Consider the following 11,172-nt stretch of genomic DNA (forward strand, 5'->3'; position numbering starts at 1 on the left):
CCAAATTTAAGGTTCCACCAAAAAAAAAAAAAAAAAACCCCTGGTGTAAACTTTAAATCCAAAATGTGCTCGTGCTTTTGCGTGTGAGTGTGGGGGGGTGTGTGTGTGTGCACACGCGCACGTGTGTGAGTGTGTGTGTGTGTGAGAGAGAGAGAGAGCATGCATGTGCATATATGAGAAAAAAGGCACAAACCAAGTCATGTGATGAACCCTTCAGTTCAGACAAGACAGTGGCTGAATCTGCTCTAATTGGACAGTATATACCTGGAAAGCATGACCACTTCCCCTACAGTCAATGTCACAATGTCAAGTATCAGGAAAACAAAAAAGGAAAAAAAAACAAAAACAAAAACGGGGTAGGACAGGAAAGAGAAAGGTGAGAGAGAGAGCATGCATGTGTATATATATATGTATGTGTATATATATATATATATGTATATATATACATTGTTTTAGTGTTGTTCCAATTTGTATGGTCAGTGGTCTTACTAATTTCACAAAAATAAGTTTGCTTGACTTTTGTATTATGATAATATCCTTGAAAACAATTGTCTGGCCATATATGTGTTAATCTACGGTCCTTAGAGGAAGTTTCCTTCCTAACATTCATATTTGAACCTCTTTTATATATATGCTGTTCACTTTTAAACTAGCGTCAAGCATACAAAAGTATTATACTAAAATTTTACTTAAAAACTTTTATTTTCTTTTAACTTTTATTCGTCGACAAAAGTTTCACATACTCATTTTTTTCTTTTTTTTTTTTGTAATAAAAGTTTTGATTAACTATTAATAAACAGTTAACTAATATCACGTTGAAATATTAGAGAAAATGTTGGAGGAATTTAAAGTTTAAAATGAAATCTTATGTGGTTTAATATAGATAAAATTAGCAAAAATAATTGAAAATTTCATTTAACTATTTTTAATATTGTCAATTTCTAGAAAGAAATAAAACATAGAGAGATTGCAAAGAACACAAAGGAATAACATACTCATTTTTCCATTAGTTCTACCATTCACTTATTTAGCATAAGGTATAATATTAAAATGAACAAAATAATATTTTACAGAATGACAAGAAAAATTTTTCAATTAGTATGTACTTTAAAAGTATTATCGAAAGTGGGACAAATTAAAGATAATAGTATTTTTGAAAAAGTAGATTTTTAAACATTCATTAAAAAAAAAGAGCAAATTTTTAAAAATAAATTTCAAGAATAAAGTAGAAAAAAATGACATTTTAACACATAAGAAAAAGTAAAGACACTAAACAAGGTGGGCAAAAAGCAGAATAATAATAGTAACAATAATAAGAATAAGAATAAGAATAAAAATAACAACAATAATAACGAAACATGAAATGACTCAACCCACCAATAAACAATTCCAACAAAATAAAAAAAGTAAAGGCTACAAAATAAAAAAAAATATATAGAGAGACAAAAGTTTTAAACCTTGAAAATAACTAAATAGATAATAGACAATAAATGATAGATTAATAAATATATAATATAGCAAAATAACTTAAGTGATGAGAAAATAATATACGAAGAGGCCGCAAGAAAATGAAGTTTAAATAAGATAAATATTTATGAGGGTTTTATTTAGCAAAAATGTTATTTTAATAAGATAGCACACAAAAAGAACTCCGATTTATAATATAGTTTTTTTTTTTTTTAGAAACTATTTATAATATAATTATAGAGAGATAGATTTTAGATATACTTAAACACTACAAAAATAACATATCATGGCATTAGTATTGCCAGTCATGTTTGAGACTCATAGAATATATTTTTGGTAGTCAAATAATATAAACTTATTAATATATGTGAAGTTATTATGGAAAACTTGTTTACTTTGAATTGGATTGTAGATTGAATTTTAATCCATGAACACCCATAGTCAGAACTATAACTTTTTTATCTGTATGCCGGCTTAACTACTATTTTATTTTATCCTAGATATTCTATAAAATATTTTTCAAATTACAACAGAGAAAAAAAAAGGAGAGAGATTATAACATCATTTGTTTTTATGCCGGCTTAATAACTATTTCATTTGATCCTAGATATTATCTATTAAGTATCTTAATATGACTAACTATAAAATATTTTCCAAATTACAATAGAGAAAAAAAAAGATAATATAATAACATAAAGAAAACGATTGCAAATGGTTTAAACGACGCCCTTTTTCTCACGGTATGATGATGACACTAATTTTGGGATGTTAAACGACATCCAGACATTCATTACATCATTCTACATACTTCTCTATTACATTACATTCATCGGCTATACAATTACATTTTAAAAGGGATAAACCCAACTTGACAAGGAGAGAAAAATGTCGTTCTACACTTTGAAGGTGAACTTTTAACGACAAATGTACCTTGACTTTACGACAAACCACTCTTGAGATATATATATATATATATATATATTTATTTATTTATTTATGTACATGTCGTCTCATGGAGATAAACGACAGTAAATTTGGGAAGAAAACGACATGTCGTCAACTGAAACACTATGAAATATAAATTACTTCAAAATTTATTACCATTTTTTCATTTATTATTGATTGGAAAATTTAATCTGTAGTAATTTCTTTCAACAAAAATGAAAGGAAAAAAAGAGAGATATCTTCAATAGTTTAAACATAATCTAAAATAAATAAATTAACGTGATTATCATGTTCAAAATATAAGTTTTCAAGTGAAAAAACCTTTTAAAAAGGTTTACTCGAAAAAGAAAACCTTTCAAAAAAGCAACAAAAAAAGCAGTATTTTTTTTTACAATTAAAAAAAAGGAAGTATTACTGTCTGAAAATACAGGAAAAGGTCAAAAGGGCTTTTATTTCAAAACGACAACGTCCAAAGATTTCTCGCATAGTATAAGCACTTCCTAGGGGTTTAGCAGTACTTAATCTTACTCTCTTCCTGTGCAACAACAGAGGATAGAGCAACCTCCTGAAAAACCAGACGGCTCTTAAGCCCCCAAACCCTAGCCCTAGCCCCACACGTCTTCGCTGAGAGCTGCAAGTCCACCAAAGGCATCGCCGTCGCCGTCGTTGACGCCAACGCCATCGCCATAATCGATGGTGGAGAGAGGCTTTCCCAATGCGCCGACAGTTCGTCTTTGTTCCCGAGGTTATGGACGAGGTCCGCGACCCCGTCTCCCACCACCGCCTAAAAATAAAAAGGGATAACCTTGTTAGATCTGGGTCATGGTGGCAAGAGATGTTGTGAGTTCTTTGGAAGACTATTGTGGAATTGGGTAAAGGACAAGTCGAGTAATCTTGGGCACTCTATCTATTTTTCTTTTTAATTTTTTTTCTTTTATTGTTGGCGTTTAATATATTATTTTTTTGTTAATTTTTGTAATTGATAATTGTAATTTAGGGTTTCCTCCTCTGATTATTGTTTTTTTTAACAGAGAGTTTTGGAGTTGGTTTGGGTTTCAGTTCTTTAATCGCATCCGCCGTTGAAATTTGGACGTTTCAGAGTTTTTTCATGATAACAAGGTACATAAACTTTGTACATTTTTTGCAGTTATTGTTTGGCTTTTTTTTTTTTTTTGGTTTTTTAAGGTTATAATTTGCCGGAAAATTTTGAGAGAGAAAAAAAAATACTTTTATTCAATACCTTCTCTTTGTTTATTATCTTTCTCTACAAATATTTCCTCCCCATTCACGGTGGTGTTCTGCTTATTTATTTGTTTTCTTTTCTATACTCAGGATATCTGCTAGTTCCTATCCAAGGAGTATTTGGAAAACTCGTGCCTACGCAAGTCAAGATTTAAATTTTCTCAGTTTAACTATTTGATTTTTCCAGAAATTTTCTACAAGATGAATGTTTGCTCTCCCTATTAATTCAGGTTTTGAATTGTAAGTCGTAATTGAGTGGAAATTTAGCCCTTTTTTGTCATTCCAGTAAATGAGGCTTAATTTAGGTTTCTTTTTGTGTCTCTGATGTTTGAAAGAATTGTTAGATCTGGGTCATGGTGGCAAGAGATGTTGAGAGTTCTTTGGAAGACTATTGTGGAATTGGGTAAAGGACAGGTCGAGTAATCTTGCCCGCTATCTATCTATTTTTCTTTTTAATTTTTTTTTCTTTTGTGTTGGATTATTGTACTTGGACACACTGGTTGAGAGAACTCATGAATGGATGCATTGTGCATCTTATTACATTGATTTAGGAAATTAGAAATTGAAATAATAAAAGAAAAGGGATAAAAAATATACAAAAAATCTAATTAAAAAGAAAAGAAAAAAAATAGTTTCACCTATTTCTTTACGTTTATATATCGATTTACATTCTTCTTCATTTATTTATTCTTCACCACTTTCGTTTCATTTCCTTCTCGTCATTTTCTCCTAGTTCACTTTCTCATTTCCTCATTGTAATTTTCTCCTCTTTCGTTTTCCAATTTACTCACCGATATTTTCTTCTCTTCGCTATGGAGGGCTCCCCTGTCTGAAAATCAGACTAGATCGATGAGCTTCTCTAGGATTGGCCTGTCATGAATAAGGAAATTGGCCGATATTGGGACGCCTTCTTTAATGTTGAGGTTCATTTTCTCGCCTCTGTGCTTTCTCTTCATTCTCTCTCCTCTACTCTTTTTGGTTCAATGCTCTCCTCCCTCTCTATCCACCTTGTGTTTCTCTCTCCTCTGTTTCTCTCATTTCCTGTTTTTGTACTCATTTTTCTCTGTTTTTTGTTGTTCTTTGTAGAAAGTTCTGACCAGTAGACACAGAGCATCGAGTAGGGAGGAGATCGCTGCTTATGTGACGGCGGTTAGAGATGTAATCAACGTCTTCTATGAGAAGATGTATAACTTGAAGAGAGACATTTTGGGCATCCTTGTAGAGCTAGCGCCTTCTAACGTATCGACAATTCTGATTATGTTTGTCTTTTTTTCATATTTACAAGTTTTTAAAGATTTTATTCTACTTTTGTAGTATGTTTATAGATTCTTTTGAGGAATGATGTTTTTTACTATACACATTACGGTAACATTGTGGCTACAGACCTGAATTTCATTCGTGTAGTCGAGATAGTTCGTGAGGAGTTTAAAAATATGGATGGTGTCAAATTAGAGAATCTTAAGGTTTTCAATAGGATGTAAGTATTTATTGATTATACTTTGCGATTACTTTTTATGTTTAATCGTTTATATATATTTATTGTTTATTGTTCACTATAAAAGGTCACATCAATAAATAATAAATAAATATAAACAATTAAACATAGAGAATAATCGTAGAGTATAATCAGTAGATACTTACATCCTATTGAAAGCCTCAAGATTCTCTGGTTTGGCACCATCCACATTTTCAAACTCATGATTAACTATCTTGACCACACAAATGAAGTTCAGGTCTGTGGTCGCAATCTTACCGTAATATGTACAGTAGAAAACATTATTCCTCAAAGGATCTATAAAGAGCATCATACAAAAGTAGAGTAAAATATTTAAAAAGATTGTAAATATGAAAAAAAAAAAAACATAATAAGAATTGTCGATACGTTAGAAGGCGCTAGCTCTATAGGGACGTCCAAAATGTCTCTCTTCAGGTCATACATCTTCTCATGGAAGATGTTGATTATATCTCTGGCAGCCGTAATATAAACAGCGACCTCCTCCTCAATCGGTGCTCTGTATCCACTGGTCAGAGCTTTCTGCAAAGAACAGAGAAAAATGAGTACAAAAATAGAGAGGGAGAGAGGAACAGAGGAGGGAAACACAAGGAGGATAGAGAGAGGATTGAACCAGAAAGAGTAGAGGAGAGAGAACGAACCTCAGCATTTTAAAGAAGACGTCCCAATATTGGCCGGTTTCCTTGTCCATGGCAGGCCAATCCTGGAGAAGCTCATCGATCTAGTTTGGTTCCACGCAGGTGAGTCCTCCATAGCAAAGAGGAGAAAATGTCGGTGAGGAAATTGAAAAGTGGACGAGGAGAAAATGGCGGGGAGTAAATGAGACAAAAGTGGGGAAGAAGAAATAAATGAAGAAGAGTGTAAATCGATATATAAGCGTAAAGAAATATAGATCCTTCTTGAGGAATGGTGTTTTCTTCTGTACACATAGCGGTAAGATTGTGGCTATAGACTTGGACTTCGTTGAGATGGTTCGTTAGGAGTTTGAAAATGTGAATGGTGCCAAACCAAAGAATCTTGGGGTTTTTGATATGACGTAAGTATTTACTGATTGTACTTTGCGATTACTCTCTATGTTTAATTGTTTATATGTATTTATTGTTTATTGATGTGACCTTTTTATCTTTCCACTAAGTAATGCTTAAGAGTTTATATGCATTTGTGTATAAATTGATATTTGCACATAATTTATGTGTATGTTTGGATATGTGATTGATTGATTGATATGCATTTTTGTATACGTTGATATTTCCACCAAGTAATGATTGATTGATGCTATTTAACTTTCGACTTACTTATGCTTTGAGTACATGCATGTGTCTATAAATTTAAAAAAGCATTGTTTCTTTTATGTATATATTTATTGACTACTGATCTGAGCCTTTTACTTTCTATGTACTAACACTTGTGAGTATATGTTTGTGTCTATAAAAAATTAAATTTCATGTGCCTCAAACTTGAATTTATCTTCAATTTTTCTATGGTGCTTTGAAAAACTTGAAGACTATATTGAAATTTCATCCTAAAATCAAGCGTAAAGGTCAGTTTTCTTCATTGAAATCTCAAGGTTTATAAACCTCCTTTGAGTGCTAGATTCTTCTATTGAATATCTTATTTGCTTTTCGGATTCTTGCTGATGAGATTTCTTGAATAAGTCGAGTTAAATAATTGTACTTGTTACTAAATTTTCTATTCTTGTTGGAAATCTCTTGGGTCTTGATATATTTAGAAAAAAAAAAAAAAAAAAAAAAAAAAAAACCTTGAAAGGGGATTCCATTTTTGTGTTTGTTCATGTTATTTGAACTTTGAAACCTTTTGAATCATTGAGATTCTTGTTTAAAACTCAGATTCTAAGCTTAAGTTTGAGTTGTTTCTGTGTTTTGGTATTTGGTTGAAAACCTGAACTTTCTTATTGCCAGAGCTTTGAAATTTGAATTTATAGTGGATTTTCAAAGTTTTGTAACAAGACTTTATTTTCAATTTTCAATTTCTCATGAAAATCTGAAGTATTTGTATAACTGGCCATGACACACTAATAACTTATTAATTTGCATAATTATATTGAGATTTTACCAACTGTTGCAAACAGGAAAATTGATAAGTCTATATTGTTAAAGGATGAGTTGCACTACAGTAGAGACTAAGTAAGAAAGTGTACAATGTCAATAGTATAACTGAGCACAATTCGAGTAATTATTCTATGAAAATTAATCTGCATGTGTTAGGTGATGAGCATGTTTTTGCATATGGGAGTATTGTACAGTAGGATGACAAAGGAATTTGTATTTGCACGTGCAATCTCTGTGGTATGTAATTTGTTTATTGATGTGACCTACTTTTATCTTCCCACTAACAGCTTTCTACCAACTAATGCTTAGGAGTATATATGCATTTGTGTATGAATTGATATTTGCAATAGTTTCTGTGTATGCTTGGATTTATGTTCTTATTGATTATTGATTGATCTTATGATTTTTGACTTACTAATGCTTGAAGTATATGCATGTCTTTATAAAATTTAAAAAGCATGCATTGTTTCTGTTTATGTATATACTTATTGACTATTGATCTGGGCCTTTAACTTTCCATTAACTAGTAGTTGGGAGTACATGTGTGTATCTATTAAAAATTGAATTTCATGTGCCTCAAACTTGAATTTATCTTCAATTTTTCTACAGTGCTTTGAAAAACTTGAAGACCATACTGAAATTTCATCCAAAAATTCAGCGTAAAGCTCAGTTTTCTTCATTGAAAGCTCAAGGTTTATAAAGCTCCTTTGAGTGCCGAATTCTTCTATTGAATACCTTCTTTGATTTTTGGATTGTTGCTGTTAAGATTTCTTGAATAAGTTGAGTTAAATAATTATACTTGTACATTTACTTCATTGAAACCTCAAGGTTTATAAAGCTCCTTTGAGTGCCGAATTCTTCTATTGAATACCTTCTTCGATTTTTGGATTGTTGCTGTTAAGATTTTTTGAATAAGTTGAGTTAAATAATTATACTTATTAATTTTCTATTCTTGTTGTTGGAAATCTTTTGGGTCTTGATATATATTAAAAAAAAAAAAACCTTGAGTAGTTGTGAGTTGTGAAGGTTAATGTAATCCATTGTTCTTTATATAGAGTAGTTGAGCAAAAATATTTTCATTTTTTTTTCATGTGGGACTTTTAAAATTCTGATTTTCTTAGAGTTTTTAAGAGATGTGAACTTGTACTAAATAACTTCAGAATGTGAGAACAACTTGTTTAGTAAAGGGAGTTCATGTTTTGAAGGGGATGAAAGGTCCGAATTCCATGGTTTGAAAGTTTAATTTTTATTTTTTAAATAATCTTTTATAGTTGTTTCAGTTTTCCACACACTTCGTATTAATGCATTTAATGGTGCTGTACGGATTTTCAACTCTGACAAGTTTCAGAAGTAAAAAACATAATAAATACTCCGTTTATTTCGCTGATTCAAGTTTAGAATTCGAGTTTTATTATAGTAAAAAATTCTAAAAAACAGTCACATTTAACTTTTTTACTACAAAAAAAAATTCTCACATAACATCACATCTCAACTCGAATTAAAAACTTGAATTAGCGAACTCAACGGGCTCATAATTAAGATTAACTTCTGGCATTAAGTGGCACATAGCCTAGTGGTGAGTTGATGTGTTGGGGTGTTCCAATTCGACGAGGTCTGTTTGCTGACGTGGAATCGATTTTTTGGTTTTTTGGGTTAGTGTCATTCTTATTTTTCTTTTTTTTAACTCCTAGCATTGAGAAGGGAATACGAAAGTTTGGTTGCTTTTTGTTGCATTTGTTTCCTACGTTTTCGGTATGCTGAGAGAATATGGTTGGTGTTCATTTTTTGTGCACTTCTGAACATGATGACTGTTCCAAGTGATTTTACTTTGCCGTTAAATTGGTGTTTTTTTCAATTTATCTTATTGTTCGGTGTCGTGATGCTTTATTTCTTCTTTTGCCTTTTCCATTGTTGTTTTTGTGCCTGTGGTTGTATTTTTTTTAATATTATATACTTTAGTTAATGATTTGTATGATATTCATTTAATAGTTTTCTTCAGGCTTACATTCTTTATAATAATTTTACTTTCATGTATGGCATATATATTCAACACATATTATGAAATCATTTTATTTATAATCTATAACTTCTATTCTTTAATATAATTCTTATATTCAAATGGTTTAAACGACACCCTTTTCTCACGATATGATGAGGACGCTAATTTTGAGATGTCAAAGGACGTCCAAACATTCATTACATCATTCTACATACTTCTCCATTACATTACATTTCTTGGCTATACAATTACATTTTAAAAGGGATAAACCCGACTTTACAAGGAGAGAAAAATGTCATTCTACACTTTGGAGGTGAACTTTCAACGACAAATGTACCTTGATTTTACGACAAACCACTCTTGATATATATATATATATATACACACACACACACACATGTCGTCTCATGGAGAATAACGACAACAAAATTGGGAAGAAAACTACATGTCGTCAACTCAAACACTATGAAATATAAATTATTTGAAAATTTATTACCATTTTTTCATTTATTATTGATTGAAAATTTTAATCTACAGTAATTTCTTTCAACGAAAATAAAGGGAAAAAAGAGAGATATCTTCAATAGTTTAAACATAATCTAAAATAAATAAATTAACGTAAATATCATGCTCAAAATTCAAGTTTTCTAAGTGAAAACACCTTTTAAATGCTTAAAAATAATATTGTGGAATTGGGTAAAGGACAGGTCGAGTAATCTTGCCCACTCTATCTATTTTTCTTTTTAATTTTTTTTTTCTCTTTTGTGTTGGATTATTGTACTTGGGCACGCTGATTAAGAGAACTCACGAAGATTGAGAGAACTCACGAACGGATGCGTTGTTCATCTTATTACATTGATTTAGAAAATTGAAAATAGAAATAATAAGAGAAAGGAGATAAAAAAAAATATACAAAAAATCTAATTAAAAAGAAAAGAAAAAAAAATAGTTTTGCCTATTTCTTTACGTTTATATATTTACATTTTTTTTCATTTATTTCTTCGTCTCATTTCCTTTTCATCATTTTCTCCAAATTCACTTTCTCATTTCCTCACTGTAATTTTCTCCTCTTTTGCTTCAATTTCCTCACTCACATTTTCTTCTTCTCTTTGCTATGGAGGACACGAATTGCTTCAATTTCCTCACTCACATTTTCTTCTTCTCTTCGCTATGGAGGACTCTCTTTCGTGAAAACCAGACGAGATCGATGAGCTTCTCCAGGATTGGCCTGCCATGGACAAGGAAATCGACCGATATTGTGACGTAATGCTAAGGTTCATTCTCTCTCCTTTGCTCTTTCTATTCGTTCTCTCCTTATGTTTGGATGTATGTACTTATTGATTATTGATTAATCCTACGTTTTCGGTGTGCTGAGAGAACATGATTGGTGTTGTTCATTTTTGGTGCACTTTTGATCTATGTATTGCATCCTTTCTTACCAAGCAACTTTTTTTTTAGCATGTTAGTCAACTTGTGACTTGTGAAGGTTAATGTAATCCATTGTTCTTTATATAGAGCAGTTGAGCAAAAATATTTTCATTTCTTTTTCACGTGGGACTTTTAAAATTATGATTTTCTTGAGTTTTTAAGAGATGTGAACTTGTAATAAATAACTTCAAATTTTGAGAACAACTTGTTTAGTAAAGGGAGTTCATGTTTTGAAGGGGATGAAAGGTCCGAATTCCATGGTTTGAAAGTTTGTTTTTTATTTTTTAAATAATCTTTTATAGTTGTTTCAGTTTTCCACATGTCTCGTTCATTTCACCGATTCGAGTTTTCAATTTTAGGTTTCTATAGTAAAAAACTCGCAGAAAATGTCACATTTAACTTTTTCTGCTACAGTGAAAAGCTCTTAAAAAATGTCACATCTCAACTCGAATTAAAAACTCAAATTCGCAAAGTGAACGAGCCCATAATAAATGACTTTGTATTAATGC

General features: G+C 31.0%; 1 long non-coding RNA gene across 2 annotated transcripts; it reads left to right on the forward strand.

Moving 5' to 3' along the window:
• Positions 1-2,953: 2,953 nt before the first annotated feature.
• LOC112091167 lies at positions 2,954-7,887 on the forward strand. Of its 2 annotated transcripts, none has more exons than XR_002902014.1 (4): positions 2,954-3,284; positions 3,444-3,531; positions 3,745-4,068; positions 7,846-7,887. It is a non-coding gene; the product is annotated as an uncharacterized LOC112091167 (long non-coding RNA). The 2 variants fall into 2 exon arrangements; XR_002902015.1 differs by lacking the exon at positions 7,846-7,887 and having other exon boundaries at positions 3,745-3,894; positions 3,990-4,040.
• The last annotated feature ends 3,285 nt before the right edge of the window (positions 7,888-11,172 follow it).

Source organism: Morus notabilis, unplaced genomic scaffold, assembly GCF_000414095.1.
Source record: "Morus notabilis unplaced genomic scaffold, ASM41409v2 Scaffold1219, whole genome shotgun sequence".
NCBI classification, from domain to species: Eukaryota; Viridiplantae; Streptophyta; class Magnoliopsida; order Rosales; family Moraceae; genus Morus; species Morus notabilis.